This window comes from Sus scrofa, chromosome 11 (assembly GCF_054392235.1).
Source record: "Sus scrofa isolate SSC_HxYL_T2T_F1_AM1 chromosome 11, Sscrofa_HxYL_maternal_Yorkshire_Landrace_v2.0, whole genome shotgun sequence".
Lineage (NCBI taxonomy): Eukaryota > Metazoa > Chordata > Mammalia > Artiodactyla > Suidae > Sus > Sus scrofa.
In genome coordinates, this window is record NC_139393.1 from 47,266,869 (window position 1) to 47,288,837 (window position 21,969).

Here is a 21,969-nt window from a genome sequence, read left to right on the forward strand (position 1 = left end):
TGAACCCACAACCTCATGATTCCTAGTCAGATTCATTTCCATTGTGCCACAATGGGAACTCCTTGATTCAATTTTGGTAGGCTTTGAGTTTCTAAAATGTTGTCCATTTCTTCTAGGTTGTCAATTTTTTTGGCATACAATTGTTTATAGTATTCTCTTATGGTTTTTTGTATTTTTGCAGTGTCCATTGTGATTTCTCCTTTTTCATCTTGTAATTTGTTTATTTGGGTTTTTCTCTCCTCTTTTTTGTGAGTCTGGCCACAGGTTTGTCAGTTTTGTTTACCTTTTCAAAGAACCAGCTCTTGGTTTTAGTGATTTATTCCATTGCTTTTTGAATCTCTTTTTTATTGATTTCCTGTCTGATCTTTATGATATCCTTTCTTCTGCTGACCTTAGGTTTTGTTTGCTCTTCTCTTTCTAATTCATTTAGGTGGTGGGGTAAGTTGTTGACTTGAGATTTTTCTTCTTTTTTGAAGGCCTCTATTGCTATGAATTTACCTCTGAGCACTTCTTTTTATGGCATCCCATATATTTTGAGCAGTTATGTCTTCATTATCATTTGTCTTAAGATACTTTTTAATTTCCTTCTTGATTGGCTATTGACCCATTGGTCTTTTAGTAGCATGTTGTTAGTCTCCATGTAGTTCGTTTTTTTCTTATTTCTTTTCCTGTGATTGATTTCTAATTTCATGTCATTGTGGTCAGGGAAGATACTTGAAATAATTCCTGTTCTCTTAAATTTGTCGAGATTGGTTTTTTGCCCCAGTATGTGATCAGTCTTTGAGAATGTTCCATCATGTGCATTTGAGAAGAATGTATATTTTGATTTTTTTGGATGTAATGTCCTGAAAGGACTATATGTATGTAAATATAAGATATGATAAAATTTTGGAAGACTTAGGCAGAACATTCTCTGATATAAACCTCAGCAATATTTTCTTACATTCACCTTCTAGAGTAGTGAAAATAAAAAACAAAATAAAGAAATTGGATATAATTAAACTTAAATGTTTTGCACAGCAAATAAAACCACAAACAAAATGAAAAGACAACCCACAAAAAGGGAGAAAATATTTGTGAATGGTGCCACTGACAAGGGAGTAATCTTCGAAATACACAAATGCCTCCTGTAGCTCAATAGCAAAAAAAACAATCTGAGCAAAAATGAGCAGAAGATCTACAAACATTTCTCCAAAGAAGATATACATAAGACAAAAAAATATGAAAAGATTACCAACATCTCTTATTAGAAAAAGACAAATTGAAACTAATATGAAGTACCACCCTGCACCAGCCAGAATGGCCATTTTCAAAAAGTCTACAAACAATAAATGCGGGACGAGATGTAGAAAAAAAGGGAATCTTCTTACACTGTTGGTGGGAATGTAAATTGGTAAAACCACTATGGAAAATAGTACAGAGGTTCCTCAAAAATCTAAAAATTGAACTACCATATAATCCAGCATTCTTATTCCTGAGTATCTATCCAAAGAAAACCATAATTTGAAAAGATGCATGCACCCCAATGTCCATTACAGCATGGTTTGCAATAGCCTAGACATGTAAGCAATTTAAATATCCATTGACAGAGGAATGGATAAAGATATGGTACCTATATACAATGGAATATTACTCAGCACAGAAAGGAATGAAACAATGTCATTTGCAGCAACATGGATGGACATAGAAATTATTATACTAAATGAAGTCAGACAGTGAAGACAAACATCATATGATATCACTTATATGTGCAATCTAAAAAAAAATGGATACAAATGAACTTATTTGCAGAACAAAAATAGATTCAGACTTTGAAAACAAACTATGGTTACCAAAGTGGACAAGTGGGGGAGTGAACTGGGATGTGGGATTGGCATATGAACACTGCGTATGTTCACATGTAATGTCTGGCCTATGGGGACCTACTGTATAACACGGAAAATTCTACCCAATATTCTGTGATGATCTATATGGGAAAAGAATCTGAAAAAAGTGTGGATATGTTTGTGTATATGTATAACTGTATCACTTTGTTGTACAGTAGAAATTACCACATTTTAAATCAACTATAATTCAATAAAACTTTAAACAATGAAAAAAAAATCTAAAAAAGAAAATTCCAAAAAAGAAAATGGCAAATAGCCTGATTTTATCACTTTTACATTACTCTAATCAGTCTGTTATTAAATTGTAAAAAAATAAATATATATACATATTACAAATACCATATTTCTTACATATATTTATGTTTATATAAATATTTATGCTTGTATAAATTTATTTCATAATGTCATTTTCTCTTTTTAGCTAAAAGAAATGCTGCTTGGATCCAATTGCCTACTTTTCATTTTTCCACTTGTGATTTTGTGATTTAATTAGCTTTTGTAATTTCCCTAGTACTTGAAATTGTACTTTTTCTATTTCTTTTTTATTGTTATTTCCCCAACACAATTTTTTTTCCACTGTACAGCATGGGGATCCGGTTATACATGTATACACATTTTTTCTAACATTATCATGCTCCATCATAAGTAACTAGGCATAGTTCTCAGTGCTGCACAGCAGGATCGCATTGTTAATCCATTCCAAAAGCAATAGTTTCCATCTGTTAACCCAAAGCTCCCAATCCATCCCCCTACCCCTCCCTTCCCCCTGGGCAACCACAAGTGTATTCTCCAGGTCCATGATTTTCTTTTCTGTGGAAAGGTTTATTTGTGCTTACATATTAGATACCAGATATGAGTGATATCATATGGTATTTGTCTTTCTCTTTCTGACTTACTTCACTCAGGATGAGAGTCTCTAGTTCCATCCATGTTGCTGCAAATGGCATTATTTTCTTCTTTTTATGGCTTAATAATATTCCATTGTGTATATATACACCACTTCTTCCTAATCCAATCATCTGTCAGTGGACATTTGGGTTGTTTCTAAGTCTTGGCTATCATGAATAGAGCTGCAATGAACATGCGGTTGCATGTGTGTTTTTAAAGAAAGTTTTGTTGGTGTATATGTCCAACAGTGGGATTGCTGAGTCATACGGTAGATCTATGTATTGCTTTCTAAGATACTCCCATACTATTGTCCATAATGGTTGTACTAGCTTACAGTCTCACTAACAGTGCAGGAGGGTTCCCTCTTCTCCACAGCACCTTCAGCACTTGTTATTTGTGGACTTATTTTTGGTGGCCATTCTGACCGGTGTGAGGTGGTATATCATGGTAGTTTTGACTTGCATTTCTCCAATAATCAGGGATGTTGAGCATTTTTTCATGTGCTTGTTGGCCATCTGTATATCTTCTTTGAAGAAATGTCTATTCAGGTCTTTTGCATATTTTTCCAGTGGGTTGTTGTTTTTTTGTTGTTGAGTTGTATAAGTTGTCGGTGTATTTTAGAGATTAAGCCCTTGTCAGTTGCATCATTTGAAAGTATTTTCTCCCATTCTATAAATTGTCTTTTTGGTTTCTTTTTGGTTTCCTTTGTCATGCAAATGCTTGTCAGTTTGATTAGGTCCCACTGGTTTATTTTTGCTTTTATTTCTGGTGCTTTGGGAGACTGACCTGAGAAAACATTTGTAAGGTTGATGTCAGAGAATATGTTTTCTTCCAGGAGTTTTACTATATCTATAATAAGTCTGCTATTATTCTAAAATGAGATTACAATTCTTTTTGCAATCAAGATATAGTTTTCACCATTACAATGCTCTTGATTCCTCATATTTAGCATATTATCTGTTATCTACTTTCCTTTTTAAATTTCTACCACCTTCTCAACTGAAACTTGAAAAACTCTTCTTTTCCTTACTGTTCCTACCCATTAACCCATAAATTAATCTGCAACAGATTAAAAAGCATAATGGTAAATTATTACACAATGTTACTTATTCTTCCATGTATTTTTCTTATTTTAATCTCTTTGATAAAGGTATGAATCTATTTTTTCCAGTCTTATTGAGCTAGAATTGATATATAACATTCTATTAGTTAAGGTGTAAAACACAATGATATACTTTTCAAAATGAATACCACAGTAAGTTTAGTTAATATCCATCAGCCCTTAACTCATTCTTTTTCATGATGAGAAGATTTAAGAACTTATAATTTCTGCTCTTTTAGCAACTTTCATATATATTGTACAGTACTGTTTTCTATAACATCCTGGAGCACTGCTGGTATGAATGTAAATTTGTGCAGCCACTGTGGAAAATAATATGAAAGTTTCTCCAAAGATTAAAACTGAACTACCATACAATCCATCAATTCCACTTCTGAGTGTATACTGAAACAAAAGAAAGTTACTGCTCAAATTTGGCATGAATCTTACAACTGATAGCATGTCACTGTTTAAATGGAGAGAACTATCTTTTCTTAGAGTTGTGCAAAATAATAGTACGTCTTAGAGTAAGGGCTTCTTATCTTTTATAAAAATAAAGTACAATATTAGAAATTACCTTATTTATCTTCCATGTCAAATTTCTCATTAGACAAGTACGTTGCATATATACAGTTACTCGATTATTTTGTGTCAAATATGTGGGGGAAGAGCTAAAGATTAAAAGACTTAGAGATAGGGTAGGGGAGAAAGAGAGAGAGAAGAGCTATATTTTGCTTACTACTAGTTCTGTTTCTCTTCATTATCTGGAATCTAGTCATATGTTCTGATTGTTTTTGAGAGTACAGATATCTTTTATTATGTGAATTCTCTCTAGTTAAACTCAGTGACTGAGTAGATTAGGATTTTTTTTTGTGTGTATGATAATCTATGCATTAGTTTCTGTGGCTACTGTAACAAATTACTATAAACTAAAATAATCCAAATTTATTATCTTACAGTTCTGAATTTTGGAGGTTTGAAGTGGTCTCACTGGGCTAAAGTCAAGGTGTAGGCAAGGCTGTATTCATTTTGGAGTCTCTGGGTGAGAATCCTTTTGCAAATTCTAGAGGCTTCCCACATTCCTTGACTTGTGCCCCTTCTTTCCTTAAAGCCAGCAATTTCATCATTCCAATCTCTGTTTTCATTTCTACATCTGTTTATCATATTCTTCTCCCTCCTTCTTACCTTAATAGGGGCTCTTTTGATTAGCTGGGCCGTATTCATATATTCCTAGAGTTTTCTCCCCATCTCAAGATATTTGAAAATCCCTTTCTGTAAGTTTGGAATCATATTCATCAGTTCCAAAGATTAGGAGGTCATGGGAATCTTCGTGGTGGAGGGATGAGTGTAATTCTGTCTACCAATATCCAAATAGGGTAACTCTGGCTACTTATTATATGGGACTTAGAACCTAAATAGACTTAAATAAGGGAGCTCCATTCACAATATAAACTCAGGAATGAAAAGATTTAGATAAAGTGTGGTTATAGTTTCCTTCAGTGGGATACTAATACGCCATCTTTAAGTTATTCATCTCCTCAAATAACTTTCTCTTGTTATGGCAATCAAATGATATTTTTGATGAAGATAGAATTTTCCCTGTTGTCTGAATTCACAATCTATTTCTATTTTGTCCTCTTATTCTTGTTAATCTGATGTCATCTGATTTTCTTTTTCTTTTCTTTTCTTTTCTTTTTTTTTTTTTAGGGCTATACCAACAGCATATGGAAATTCCCAGGCTATGGGTCAAATTGGAGCTGTGGCCACCAACCTGCTTGGCAGCCACAGCAACATAATATTGGAGCTATGTCTGTGACCTACACTGCAGCTCATGGCAACACTGGATCCTTAACCCACTGAGTGAGGCCATGGATTGAACCTGTGTCCTCATGGATATTAGTAAGTTTTGTCACCACTGAGCCACAACAGGAACTCCTGATTTTCTTTTCTTTATAGGTATTTTGTTTGTTTGTTTAGGTTATTATAATCCCTTTTCTTTCAGAATAGAATTTAGAAGTTTTCTGTAATATGTGTCTTTGATCCTTTATTTTTTGACTTTACTGAGCTTTTTTAATTTATGAATTCTTCAATCTGTATAAATTTCCTATTTAGCATGATTAATAACTGCCTATTGTATATCTATTTCTATATTTTTAAAAGAATTTCCATCTTTATATTTTTGTCAATTTTTAAAGATATTTGTTGTACTAGGTAACCTATGTTACTTGTATAGGATTTGACAGTGTCTATCTCTTCCATTATTCATGCACTTAATTATTTATTTGATAAATCATATTATTTAGTTTAGAAGTAAAATTTTGTGCAGAATTTAAATCTCTCAGAATGATATCATTATCATCATAATGAATATTAATTTACTTCAAGCTATTTTTTTGTGTCCTTCTCTCTCTGGACCCAAGACCTGAAGAAAGTAAAAGAAATTGAATTGTCTTAAACCCTAAACTATGTAAATATCCAAACATCATGGATCCAGGGATCAAGAAGACTTCTTAAGTTTCAGAAAGGCCTGGCAGTTAACTTTCTTTGGCACAGGTATAGTAACAGTTTGCCTTTCACCACTTGTTTTACTATCACCATTCATCAGACCTGAGTGAGCCCTACTAATTCAACTAAGGAAAATTCAAATGACCTTAGTAACTCCAGACTCTAATAGTTAAAGCAAAAACATACAAACCTGGTAAAATAAAAAACTGTGATTATCACACACACACACACACACACACACTCACACAAAACTTGAAATAAAATAATGACAATAATAGTGATAAAAGTCTGGGAAGGCCTAGGAACTCTGACGATCAAGCCCTCAGAATCTGCTGCCTTCCTGTTTTAACTCTTGGATCAGCATACTGAGTAGAACACATATACCAATTACATTGGCATAAAATCCCTCAGAACCCAAGTTCTTACATGCATATTGCTGCCTAACGGCCCCTGGAGTTTTTTGAGTCAGGAAAGAAAAATGTATTGAAAATGGACAAAGAAGAGGAAGAGGAAAACACAGTCAGCTTATCATGTTCACATGTTCCCAGAAGCATTCTGTCTAATCTTAATCTTTTGAACCTACATTCATTAAGCATTTATAATTTGTCAGGCCTAGAAAGGTCCTTCATAAAATTAGATCTCCAGTGGGAAACTGATAGATCTGGAGTCAGCCTTCTGAGCTCACTTCTTGCCTCTCCAAATATTAATTGTTTGAAACTGGAAAAGCTCTGTTTATTGATTTCAACATTTGCATGCTAGGGAAAATAACAGTACTTACTTATAGGGCTGTCATGAAAATTAAGTACACGTATACACATAGATTGGTTTCTGGCAAATATTAAGCATTATTAAAGGGCTACTGTCTATTATTTTTTCCTTTTATTGGAGTATAATTATGTAGTTTCAGGTGTACAGCAAAGGAGTTACTTATGCATAGGCTTACTTTTGTTATTAAATTATTTTGTGGTCAAAAACAAATTATATGTATGTGGTTATTATTATTAACACCACTATGTTGTTATTGCTGTTGTTTTTGTTCCAGTAACACCGAGGCTAAGAGAGATGGAAATACTTGATCAAAACTCAAACAGTCATATGATATAAAGCCTAGGTTTGAGACCAGAATATTGGAATTTAATGTCTGTCATCAGGTATAGAAACTGTAAAATGATCCCTTATTAATTTGCCATTCACTAATAGAATCCATTTAAATATATGGTCAAACTACCTCTTTGTAAAGGACTATATTATTAATACCTTTAGTAGGAAGAAATTTGATGAAAATAAATATATTCAATGCATTTGTTAGGAATGTGCTATATATTTAAGAAACAGAACAAAATAGCCTCAGAGAGACTTTAATTTAAAAAAATTTCCTCCTCTATAATCAAATAAAAGACTTTCTCCAAACATTTGCTTCATCTATATTGACTAAGCTTCAACTGATGTTGTGACTCACTCTCCATAGTATTTCTTAGGAAATCAATTGGCATTTTTTTGACTTTGCCCTGACCATGCTGCCTAATCAATAAAAGTTCTTTTTCAAAGAATTTGAACAACTAAGGCCACTGTACCAACATTCCTTTAAATTGACTTATTTAATTTGAAAAAGTATAAAACTGGTTGTTATCCACATCTTCTTTTATTTCACAGCTTGAAATGTTCTAGAGTGTCTGCCTTTATTCAACCCTAACCCATACGTTTTTCTTGATGAAGTGAATTGCAGATTTTACCGTGACTATTACTTATCTATTTAGCCTTTTAGGAAAATTCCCAATCTATAAAAAAAAATGAGATTCCAGAGCTACTTACTGTTATGTAAGTTGACATGCAAAAGGTATTTCAAACTTAAGTTAAAGAAGATGCATATGAAAATACTTAATGCCTTTGGAAAACAATTTGATTACACTACTTTTATAAATATTTCCCAACTAAAATGATATATGGTGGAGCTGGAGCTGGGAAAATTAAGGAAGAAAGACTTTATCATATCTGTAGAAGAAAATAACTGTATAAAGAAACAATATAGAAAATCTAAATCTCCTACTCATATACTTGTTGAATCATATAATGAACTTGATGTATGAAACATTTATTTCTAAATGCTCTTAAGATTATTAAAATTATAAATAATTCCAAAATCACATCATGAATTTTCCATAGTAAATGAAAATAATTTTATATAAAATAAAGGGCAAAAACTAGTTACAAATTAGAACTCATATAATTTTTGTCAATTTAGACTTTATATTAGGAGTTCCCATCATGGCTCAGTGGTTAACAATCCGACTTGGAACCAGGGGGTTGTGGTTTAGATCCCTGGCCTCGCTCAGAGGGTTGGGATCCAGTGTTTCTGTGGGCTGTGGTGTAGGTCACGGACTTGGCTCAGATCCTGCTTTGCTGCATCTGTGCAATGGGCTGGCGGCTACAGCTCTGATTGGACCCCTAAACTGGGACCCTCCATGTGCTGCGGTGTGGCCCTAGAAAAGACAAAAAAACAACAACAACAACAACAAAAGACCAAAAAAAGAGTTTATATTATTGTTATTTCTAAATCAAGAGGTTGTTTTTCAACTCAAGAAAGGTTTTTGCTTTCTGTTTGCTTGTTTTTCTTATATCTTTCAGGTTTAACTAAAACATGTTCCAAGATGTACTCATCAGATATGCACTCAGTGGTTCAGTGAATTTATAAATTGAAAGTGAAAAATATTGAAGTAGAAATTCTGGTGGACTTGAAAATAGAATACCTGCAAATATGTGTATGTAGTGGAAATCATAAATGTTTATGCTAGTAATAGAGAAAAAAGTTAATAAAAACCTGACAGTATAAAATTCCCTCAAAATTACCTCAATCTTTTCTGAGAACCTTTCCTTCTCTATTTTAGCATGTATCCGTATTGAAGCCCATGCTTATTTCATCTTTAGTCCAATGTCTTATAAGATTAATATGAAATACACTAAGAAAACACATAATTATCCTAAAATCTTAATTCTTTTATGTGTTTATGAATTTTAGTAGAAAAGTAATATAGCCTAGGGATATTAAAACATGTATATATATGTATATATATGTTTCCCATTTAATTCAGTGTTCTGGAATTCATTTCTAAGGTCAGGCATATAAAAGATGCTTGGTTTTATCTGAATATTAAGATTGATGTGTTAACAAAATATAATTCACGTTCTGCCATTTGGTAAAACAATATTGCCTCCATTATATGTCTAAAACTGTTCTAATCTTTATCACCAGATTATCATTCAGATTAAGAATCAGCAAGTACATTATAAATCCTAAGCTTTAAGGACAAAGTAAGTTATGTGCTTCTACAATGAGTGTTTTTATAATGCTGATAAGCTTATATGTAAAAGCAGAATTAAGGTAATGAAGATGATATTTTGGTCTATGTATTGTTTGGTCCCACACATTAATATTTTTGCAGCACCAAGTAGTACCAGCTGAATCCAACTTACAGTGATGGCTTCAGGAAGACAACAAACAAGGCCATGTCACACACAAAGGCTATTCATGTTGTCATGTTATGTTCTTCCTGAAACCTCTGTTTGGCCTCCTTGGACCTTAAAATATTTATTCTGGAGATCTCCTTTTTCTTTGTATATTTTGCCTTGGTATCCATAACTCACCAGCTGATATTCTTCATCATAGCCCCTTATCCTTCTAAATGTATAAATCTTATGTTTATTGAATATTTCTATATCTTCTAGAAACTTAACATATTCTAACTATGCAAGTATTTCTTTTTGGATAATTATTGTTTTTGTTAGTGTCATGGTTATATAATCACATAGTTTTTGAGTAAAATGTTTCAAACCCATTTTTCTCATTAGCCTTGATATTTTTGGATTGTAAATTTGCAAAATGCAAATTTTTTTCAGTAATTCTGTTTTGTGCTGAGTTGTAACAGATGTTTTTGTGTTAGCCATTAGAGAATATATGAGGAGGATTGATTGTGACTCTACTTTCAACATTTATAGCACTTCTTTTTAACTTTCATGAGACCACTATATATATATCATATATATTAATTATAATTATCATATTGTAAGCTTCTTAAGAAGAAGATATACATAAGCTTCTTAAGAAGCTTACAACATGATAATTATAGGGTAATTTATTTGCATGCTTATTTCTAAAACTGTTAACATAGGAATAAATTTAATTAACCAAGAGATTTTCAAATTTGTTTATTCATTCATTCATTCAATAGATATTTACTGAGTCCCATTCTGTGTAAACAAAAAAGTAGTCTCTAAATATGCATATGACTATTGAGTAAACTAGACTCATGGGGTGATGCTCTCTTATACATGGGGGGAATGAGGACAAACAGGCAAACAAGAAAATAAGTAGTTTCACAAGGTCTTTCCAAACAGTAATTCATGCTTTTAAAAATAAAAGAATGTTATTAAAGTGTGGGTGACTAAGGAATTTCTCATAATATGGTTATTTGAATAGGGACATAATTGTATTTTTAAAAGAAAAGTATTAGTAAGAAGAATGGAATCCATTTTTTAAGATTTGGTGAGATGGAATTTTGAACAGCAAGATGAGTGATAAGTAACATGGAAACTTTTCAAGATGTTAGGTCATGTGATTGAGTATTTTTAATTTTAAGTTGCTTGGATCAGCCCATAGTCATTTTTCAATACATTACTTTACATGATTGACTTTTGAAAGGGGGTGAACTCAGCTCACATTTTGGTGTATAGTCTGTTTTATATGCCAGGGCCATCAGAAGAGCTGACCTCTTTCTTCTATACATAAATATATAATCTTAAGGGCTAATTCTAATTGTAGTGCTTCATATCCAAGTACTAATAAAATTGAAGACAAACCAATATTATCTCTTACATGGTATTTTGTCAAATCTAAACTTGTACATGCAATTTTAATCTTGTCTTAAAATATACCTACAGTATCTTCAGGATGTTTCTGCATGTATAAAAGTAGGCTATTAAAAAATTCTTATAAAATATAACACCTGCTAATATTTTGTTAGCCTCTGGTAAGAGTTTCATGACTGGAGGAAGATATTCACATGTCCTTTACAGACATGATTAAGTACAAAAAGGAAAAAGATTACCAATAAATATTTTTTTTGGCTTCATCCACGGAATATGGATATTACCAAGCCAGGGATCAAATCTGAGCTGCAAGTACGACCTACATCATAGCTATTGCAATGCCAGATTCGTAACCTGTTGCACTGGGCCGGGAACCCACATCGCCACAGAAACGATGCCAGCTCCTTAACCTGCTGCACCACAGTGGGAACTCCTGGAGTATTTTAATATATTTGTCTTAAGCAAACTGTTTTGTCAGTTTGGTATTTTGAAATCAATAGAATTATAATAAAAGCAAAGGAAAACAGTTTTTATATGTATTTTTAGTAGACTTAGAGAATTATTTCTTAAAATATTAACACTTTTTCATAATTAACATACATGACTGAAGTTTACCGCTATCAAGACTGAAGTTTACAGTTATTTCTATATTATTGGATTGAATTGGTCTTCACCGGTGAATTATTTTTACTTTATTTCAACCCCAAGATACAGAAAAAAAAAAATCACACTTTGTATCTTTTGCACTCAAATGGCCGCACTTCACTTCTGAATCCTCTAGACTCTTATCTTAGTTGTGGGAAAACAGTTTTTAAATGGAGCTTTAAAGACCATCTAATATATTTTAAATTATTGCATTTTTAGAGAATCAGAGGAAAGGAAGTAGAACAAATTATCCAGTTAGCTAAAGATTTCAAGTTCATTGTAGGTTCAATCACTGAAGTCAATTGCATTTGGAATTTTTAGATGCAATTCCTTCAGCAAATTTTATATCCCAGGTGGTATCAAATACAGTGTTATAGATCCAAAGCTTTTTGTTATGGAAGACTTGAAGCATTAATAGCCTGACACTGTTTGGATAATCTCAATCATTCATAAACCTCTTAAAATACTTTTTTTTTATCATTTCAGAGTCTAATAAGCTAAGAAAATTCAATTTTTATGTTGCTTGAGTCTCTGAATCCCTTACCAGAATTCTGATATCCATTAGCCATTGTATGAATTAGGTGACTGCAGTGGTAAAGAATAAACCATAAAAAATTATCTCATCACAAATATAATATACACAACAGCTGGAGATTTTCTTTCTCTTATTCTCATTCTAACTGACATAGGCTTCTAGTCAGTTTCCCATTTTATGAATAATGTTTCTGGCAGCTTCAGAGAGTCATGTGCTTTGCTAAAAGCTTTCTTATGATGCTAAGAAATAGAAACCAACAGCTTCCTCTGATTTTAGCAGTTTTTTTGTCTGTTTTTGCCCATGATAATCAATTTAGCCATTTATTTTAATTCCTATGTATAATATTTCTGTGTCTTTGGTTATATCTCACTTATACTACCTTTTGAAAAATGTCAATACGATAATTGTTTAGATAGAAAATGATGTTATATGATTTCAAATGACCTTATATTAGATTTTTCTTTCTATTATACTCTATGTAAAATATTTTTAAAATTCATAAAACACAGATGCTTGAGTAAAACTGTTTTAAACACTATTTGAATGATAGAAACAACTGGAAAATCTAGATGCAAATTATTCTTTAAATTCTGTCTTATTTTAGAAGGTAGAAAATTTTCTTAAAACCTCTGAAAGATTAATATGTTGTTAATATTATCATATAAATTATATCTTTCAGTTAATAACCTCAAAAATGAAGCATGATTGCAACATTGTTTGCCATATTGAATATATCTTTATGTATGTTTTCTTTCTAGCAATGCTGTCAAGCAGAAAGGAGCATGTGTGACCTATTTAAAAATGATCAAGCCCACTATTTGCAGTGATTCCAAATTATACATTATAAGTATCACTGCTCTTTCCCCTTCTTGCTCTACCTCCTGTCTTCCTCTCTCTTTTCCAATGATTCTCATGATAAAATGATCCATGCCTGGAGGGAGTGTCTCACTTACTTAACTAAGAAATGTTAGATATAATCAAGCCACAGAAGACTTAGACTGTCATTGCAGCTTTTCTCTGTAATTGATCCCTCTATACACAATTCAGCCTCAGGAAGAAGCATGACATAAGCAGAGGCAAAAGAAATCTGTAAGGATTATCAACTGTGGGAATTAGAATTTTTTAGAAATTCACCAATTATTTGGGTTGAGAAAGCAGCAAAAATAGAGATTTTATTTTTAAGTACGCAATGATGAAATATATAAAGATGGGAATCGGTCACAATTGAAAACAGATCAGAAATTGAGAGAATTAAACATCAAACTATTGTCTTTTAAGTTTCTCTACCAATGATTACCTCATCTCTCCTCTTTGAACTTTAATTTTTGGTATATGTTATTCATACTATAATTTAACTAAGCAAATTTACACATAATTTTCTCTGAATAGTTTTTATTACCATTACCCTTTATTTTTTTTAATTCTCTATAAAGTGTTCCTGCCTCTCAACAGCCACTAAGAGACATATAAGTTTGTGAGAGGTAGCGGGGGAGAAGTCTGTGATATATATCTTTTAAGAATTCATATTTTTAAATAATTTAATTACATATGTGTTATGCATGTATGTGTGTCCCTGTATAGCATTATTTCAGAAGAAAGCTCAAGAAGCAGATGGCTGTATTAATAGAAGCCGGATTTTGTAATTGTTCTGCTCAGCTCTATCAACTAGAGAGTAACATAAATTAACACTTTTTCTAACCTAATTAATCTAAAGCACAGGTGCTAATAACTGTCCTTTAGAATCTCAGATTTCTTTTTGTCTTTATTGCATTAATTCATGATGTTTATTTATTTGGAGTCCTAAACACAGTATCAGTGTTGGGCTTTAGGAGCATATTCCTGTCTTCAGGATGTGTCGAATACTGCTGCATATTCCATTTCAGGTGCTGGAGAAGCCACACTTAGTTCCACGGCCTGTGACATATTTGAGTTCGATGCTTGGTCCCTCAGAAGAAATGGACAGGGAGAGAAATTTTCTCAGTTCTTCTTTCCTCTTTCATTGCTATCTTTTTTCCTGCTCTTCCTTTTACATTCTTGCCAAATGTAGTAGTGAATACACACACACATATCCTATTCCTGCTATTGTACATCACAAGAAAACTAAAAACTCCTCTAAACAAGGATTATACTTCATAGATAGGAGATCTAGTGATGTCATCCATCCATAATCTTTATTTATAGGATGGTTATTAATAACATTTATTTTATAGGTATACACACAGACATTATGCTATTTTTATATCCAGTGAGGCATCCAAATGATTGCTATAATTTTACAGTATTTTGGAAAAAAAATGTAATTCACATATTCTGCCTGCATTTTTTTCAGTTGCAACTGGAATTCTTTCATTCCTTGTAATTTCTAATATACTTAATATTGCATCTTCCTGGTGCAGGGCAGTCTGCACATTGCTACTTCTTTCTCCTTAAATGCATTGTTACATATGATAATCTTGAGTCAATTGTCTCTACAAATTATTAACTATGTGCACTGTTTCAAATTACTCAAATCTCTATTATTTAATTTCTTCATCTGTCTATCAAGAATAATGGCAATATTTATCTCATAGATATATGTTATGAGAATTAAATGAATCAATATGCAAAACATAAGAAATTCTCCTGGTATACAGGAAGTACTACATAAATGCTATGATCTATTATTATTATTTTTTTTTTAAGACTATGGCATGTGCCTGTGTTGTGTAGGTATTAGAAATGTTAAGAATAGTAAAATGTGATTCCTTTCTCCACTATTCCTGCTACATTCCAAGGCTCAGAGTCAACCCGTACTTCCTGTTCTTCAAAGTTACTGATAACCCCTTCAGGAAAACTAGTTTCCATTGTTCTTTCAATATTCACATAGCATCTTTTGGCTTATCTTTATTAAAAGAGATATCACAACCCAATATTTCACACTCTGGAATACAGACTCAAAAAAATATGGTTGAAATTTCTGGCTTTGTTAAACTTTTGACTGGCCAACATCTCAGTTTCCTCATATGTTCAATGAAGGTTTTGATAGAAGCTTTATCATTACTATTTCTGAAATAAATTATTAAAGGCCTGCTTGTAAAAGATCAAACACACTATGAACACATGTCATTATGATGGTTGATCCTTGCATGTTTTCATCATGATTTTATCTGTTTTCCAATAGAGTATGATCGATAAGAATCTAATAAAAACACATTTAAATATATATATATAAGTAAATAGTAATAAATATATAATCTAGTTAGGTGCATAAAGAGCTACTAAATATAGCACAATAAATGCTGCAAATGAACTATCAAAGATATTGATGAGAACCTGGAGGAGAGAATAACAATATATACCCTAGGGAAGAGTAGGTTTAGAGAAGTTTCCTGGAGGAGATAATTTTCTTTGAAGCTTTTAATAATAACTTGTGTTGTGATACTATGGAGAATAGGGAAAGCCTTTTCTACTCAGAGTGAATGGAGAAGAGCTAAGGCAACCAGGTAATAAGGTGCATGACTTTGAGGCTCCCCAGAGGATCTTCAGAGGCACTAGAATATGAGATATGAGTGGGGAGATAGGGTGGAAAAGGAGGCAGAATTTCCAGTGAGCTTATGTATTATTGAAGCATTGGTAAGTATAGATTTTGACTTCTGTGCAACAGAGCTTTATCAAAGGATTTATCATTTTTCACATGACCACATTTTATTATGCTTTTAATTTAATTTTTACTAGGTCATATTATTAAAGTATTGTTCACCCATCGAATTTTGACTATCATTACTGTTACTTCAGTGCACAGAACTTCTCAACATCAATACTAATGCTAGTTTGGTCCAGATAATTATTAAAGAGGACTGCCCTGTGCATTGCCTTTTTAGATGTTTAGCAGCATCTCTGGCCTCTACCCAGAATCACCACAGGCATGCCATTACCCCAGTTGTGACAACCAAAAATGTCTCCAGACATTAAGTGTCCCCTCAGGGACAAAACTGTCACCAATCACTGTGCTAGAGAAAAACCATTAAGATAAAACTGATGATGAAAATTTGGAGGCTAATAGATAGATAGATAGATAGATAGATAGATAGATAGATAGATAGATAGTAGATAGATGATAGATAGGCAGGCATAGGAAATTTTAGTAAATATATCAACAAAATTTTGTTCCACTTTTTTGTTTTTTAAATAAAATGCTGTTTTTTTAGTGTAACCCAGAAGATATGTGATACATGCAACTAAAACTACAACTACCTACTTGGGAGGTCAAATCTTGTTATACAGGATTGTACTGCCATGCTAAGCAACTTGATAAATCTGTATATTAAGGAGAAATGGGACTAGTTTTCAAGGACCTTAAGGCTGAATTACTATGTTAAGGGAGAGGAAGAAGAAAAGAAGGATCTCTTGGGAAGAAGTTAGGAGGCTGAGTAGTGGCACTTAGAAAAACATTTCCTGAGGGGACTACAAAAGATTAGTTTGGGGCATAGTGTGGAAAGAAGCGGCTATTGAAAATTCCCCCTTGTTGCTGTATTCACAAGAAATTCTCACAATAGAGATTTTTAATAGTCTTTGTTTTATAGTGAGCTTATTCACTCTCCTCTCAACCCACCTACGTATGTTTAAATATGTCTTCTAGTTGTTGAAGGAATTTAATTTGGTGACTAGGTAATATAGTTTAGAATTGGCAATGCACATAAAATTTTGACTTAACTGAAAACTGAAAGATTTCATGGAAAACATCCCCAGGGAAGAAGTGCTAGTGAGGAATTAAGGCTCTTAGGGAATCTAAGAAATGTGGGGGACCCTTGGCTACTGCAGTATGTGGATGGGGTCTCACAAATTTGTGAATTACACAAATCAAAGTGGATCATACTGTTTTTGCTATCCTGTAGTATGTCATAAAGCAAAATGAGTTACAAGTAACAAAATATTTGTTTTTAGCTACCTGGGAACTTTTGCGAAAAACCTATGCACTTTAAAGATTTTTCCTTCCTCCCTCCCACCAGTCCTTCCCTCCTTCCTTCCTCCCTCTCTCCCTTCCTCCATTCTTTCCTCCCTTATTTCTCTTTCTTTCCCTCCTCATCCCTTCCTTTCCTTTATCTTTTCTTCCTGTTTTTGTTTTTGTTTTTACATCAACTCCTAGAAGGCTATGTAGTACATTATAGCTTAAGAACAAAGTACTTTGTAGGAGATAATTTTTAATGATCAATTATGATTGATTTCAGAATACATAAAATATCAGACTCTATACTTTAATTAGCATAAATAAAAATTCAAGTTTTTTATCAAATGTAATGAACATGATTTCTCAAATTATCAGTGGGTTATCAAAAGGGGGCAGATCAATTATTCTTTTTCTTAAATAAAATGGGATATTTATTTTTACTTTATAGGCTTAGGATTTTTAAAAATTCAAGTGTGGCAAGATGGCATGAAGTGTGTTGACTGCTGGCATGTATCTGTCTATCCCACTCCCCAGACCAAAGACGATAACCCTCAGTGAGAAGACAAAGAGTATTCTTGCTTAGTTTGCTCCATTTGTCTACGTGTATTGTTGCAGAATTTTTGAAAAATATAAATATCCTTTCTGAAAACAAAGTACTGAGCTATTTGCATTTGGCTCAACACTTTGAACAAGCTGAAATATATATGATTTCTGGTCATTCTTTTAAGTTTTCTAGCCCATATCACCCAGCATCTTAAGCTGGAATTATTTTGTAATGAAAAATTCTTCAGTTATTTCACTTTTAAGTTCCATTGTTCTTTTTAGGCCTCGGAGTACTTCTATTTTGATTTTTTATTTACCATTAATTTCTATTCTCAAATGTTGGTATGATAAAGTTTCTTGATTCCCCAGGAGAGAGTATATTATAAATTTAGATGGTGAGATGTCTGAGTCTTTTGTCAATGTTGGTTGGAGGAGAGCTTCTCATATTCTTTGATAGAGGAAACTGATATCACACTGCTCATCAGTAACATTTTTTTTTCCCTCTAAGAGATTGGCAAACAGCCGGTGAAACACTCAGTAGAGTTTTCTATTGATTGTCTTGTGGCTTGTAGGAGAGTATATATATTTCTATATCTGAAGCATAATGATTTTATTGTGAAGGAGATTACATCTGAAGACTAATAAATATAAAGATGTGATTTTTAAAAAATCAGAATTGAAGTGATAGGGTCATGGTTTAATATCTTAAAAAGGAAGAATTCAGTGCCAACTTAGAATTTATTGTGATAACATGCTTCTATACCCTTTATTCAATATATAGATATGCCACTATAGTTATTTGATTAATGTTTTGTATTTTGTATTGCATATTAAGGAATATCAGCCATTTGTGGAAATGGGCTTGTCTGATATGATGCTTTGATATTTCAAATTATTTGAAGTTTCTTTAAGCCTCTTCCTTAGAATTTAATTATAAGGTAGAAAAGTAACAAGAATACATTAGTGTGCTCAAAAACAAATACTATTTAATAAATAAGTATAAATTTGAGAAAAAAATATTTTAAAAAGTAAAGTGTTTTAGAGTGAGTTTTGAACAATTAGACAAAGAAAAAGTAAATTTCTGGTCCTTTGTATAAGATGGATCACAGAATCAAATTTCTTTTTAGGCATGTAAGTCGGAAGAAAATCCAATAAGCATTACGGTTCTCACTGAAGAAGAAAAATATGGGTGAAAATCAAGATAACTTGAGACACCACACCCACTCTTTATAAAAATAACAGCCTGGAGTTCCTTCTGTGGCACAGTGGATTAAGGATCTGATGTCTCTGTGGCAGGAGGGATTGAACCCCTGGCCTGGTGCAGTGGGTTAAGGATACCAGGTCCAGTAACTTCTATGCACTGCAGGTGTGGACTAATAATAATAATAATAATAATAATAATCAGCCTAATAATGTGAGGATGTGATGTTCTGGTATAATCGATACAAAGAATTTTGTAGCAGGGTGGAGTGTGATACTGAAGCCTAAACCACCACTAACATTCCAGACAGCAAATGGGTATATATGTAGTAGGAATAAAAAAGGAAACACTAAAGTGAGGGTCTGTTTTGTGTACATGTATTTTAATTCAAGCAAATTATTTTGAAACATTTGGGACCCACAGACTTTCTTCTCCACTAAACTTATCCAGTGTGATTGAAAGAGTACATTCTTACATATCTTTTATGGTCATACACGTTTTTGTGGGGGAAACATGTATTGGGAAGAAATGGAGGCTTGCCCTCCCAGTGTCCTGTATAAATCCACTTATTTTTGGAGACATAAGGCTGTCAGAACTTTTACAGAGCATGGGATTTACCAGAGACATGATAGAATGAATTGGGCATCATATGTTCTCTTCCCACCGCTTTGAAACATAGTCTTTATTCTCCTTCTATACTTATGACGTCAGAGTAAATTTGGCATTTGATTGATTATTCAATCAAAACTGTTCCCTAAATAGCTTATAAGCACTAAAAAAACAGAAATTAAATAATTGTTTTAAAATAAGATTCTCTCTATGAAACAGTAATTAAAAAATAAAAGTTTCTCAGATAAGAACTACTTTTTTTTTTTTTTTTGGTCTTTTTAGAGCCACACCCCTGAAATATAGAAGTCCCCAGGCTAAGGGTTAAATCAGAGCTGTAGCTGCCAGTTTACACCACATACACAGCAATGCCAGATCTGAACTAAACTACATGTATTATAATTAAATATTGATTGAGGTTTTCTCTCAAAACCAAAAAAAATTAAAAAATTAAAATTCACTCTTTCCATATAAAGAAAACAGGAGTCTCTAGAATCTCCATTTTGTGACTTTTATGCTTTGTAACACATGAGCAGGTCCGTAACTTCTGATTAGTGTCAATTCAGAAAGATTCCCCCCACCCTTTTGTGGGAATGAAGAAAAACACATGATATTATGAAGATACATAAGAAGGCTGGGAGCTTCACTGGATTTATTTCTTGAAAGTTCATTAGAGACCTACTCTACTTCATCATTTTATAGGTGATGCTATTGAAGCTTACGGAAGGCATAACTGTGTTAAAAAGAAACCTATTGTGTACTGTAATCTCATACTTCTGGCACGTACCTATTCTGTTCTCTTTCTAAGGACAAAGACCTCTTACAACCTTTATCCATTTCACTTCATCCTCAAAGGTGAAGTTCTATCCATGAAGGAAGTTAGGATTGAAATATTTTCTCAGGGGCATATTACAGTAAGTGCTTTTAGTGAATTTAAAGTGTTTTAATGAGTTCTGAAAAATATTTAGGAAAATGAAACATCATGTACACAGTGTGATTTTTAATGTTAGTACTTTCAATTATATTAAAAAGATATGCTATTTTAGGTTGGCCTTTATCACACTAATTGAACTGATGGTGCGAATATGTATTATATATTTGGTTATAATAACCAAAACTGAGCATAAAAATCATTTGGAAGTAGATTGAGCAGCGGTTTGTAAATGTAAGACTATGTTCACAGACTAGCATGTTGGTGCTGAGTAGTGATTATAGCTCATATTCCACTGCTGTCTCTATTGTGACCTTCTCTCAGAAGTTAAGTGATCCTTTTCTCTGTCTAGACACATTTAAAGAAGCATTTCAATTGCTCCAAGGTCACTTTCAGATTTCTGCACAATTTAATTGAATTCATTTTGTGAACGATGATATGAATTATGGAATTTATGCTTATTTTTATTTATCAGAATTAAATTTTATTCTTTTTTAGATTATTCACAGGACAAATTCAAACCTCCTTTTCCTGTGAATTTCCATTTTTCTTCTCTTCTACATTATTATATTAGGCTAAACACAGTTGTTTACAACAGTATCTTATTTTGTGTCAGTACATAGATAAAAGGAGAAGGTTAAAAATAATGGAACATAGTTTTATAAACCTGTGTACTATTCAGTAAATACAAATAATATGAGCTTTAATACTTCTCACTTTTAAAGCATTAGCTTTAAAACATGAGGGAAATTTATTGTATCTTTTTTTCAGTATATTTCTGATTGAACACTTTAATAAATTAAGAACATAATTTTCAAAAATGAGTATTTTAAAACACATCCTTCAATACCTATTTTATGCTAGAGTTTAGAGACATTAGAAAGCTAGCTTATACTCTGTTTGTAAATTCTACATCGGAACCTCAAATGGTACGTCTCAGAAGGATATTTCAATGTGAGAATTTTAATTCTAATACATTTGGTGATAATCTATATAATATCAAAATCTAGAATTTGAATAAAATTACAAAGATAAGACAAAACTATTTATAGGCTGCAAAGGAAATTATATCTACCTTGTGGTTTATCTGGGCTGGTAATTAAAACTGTGTGACATTTAGTTTTCTAACACTTGCATCTCAAAATATTGCTATTCATTATAAAACACGTTTAACTTAATTAAACAATTAATGCAGTGAAGCAGAAAAATATGTAGCATACAGAATCTTTTTTGTTTGCATTGCTGTAAACTTCTTTCTTAAGTGAAATTATATATTTCATTATGCTTTTGTAGAGGTTCTGCTTTCATTATAGCAACACTACTGAAGTAGGAATCACTTT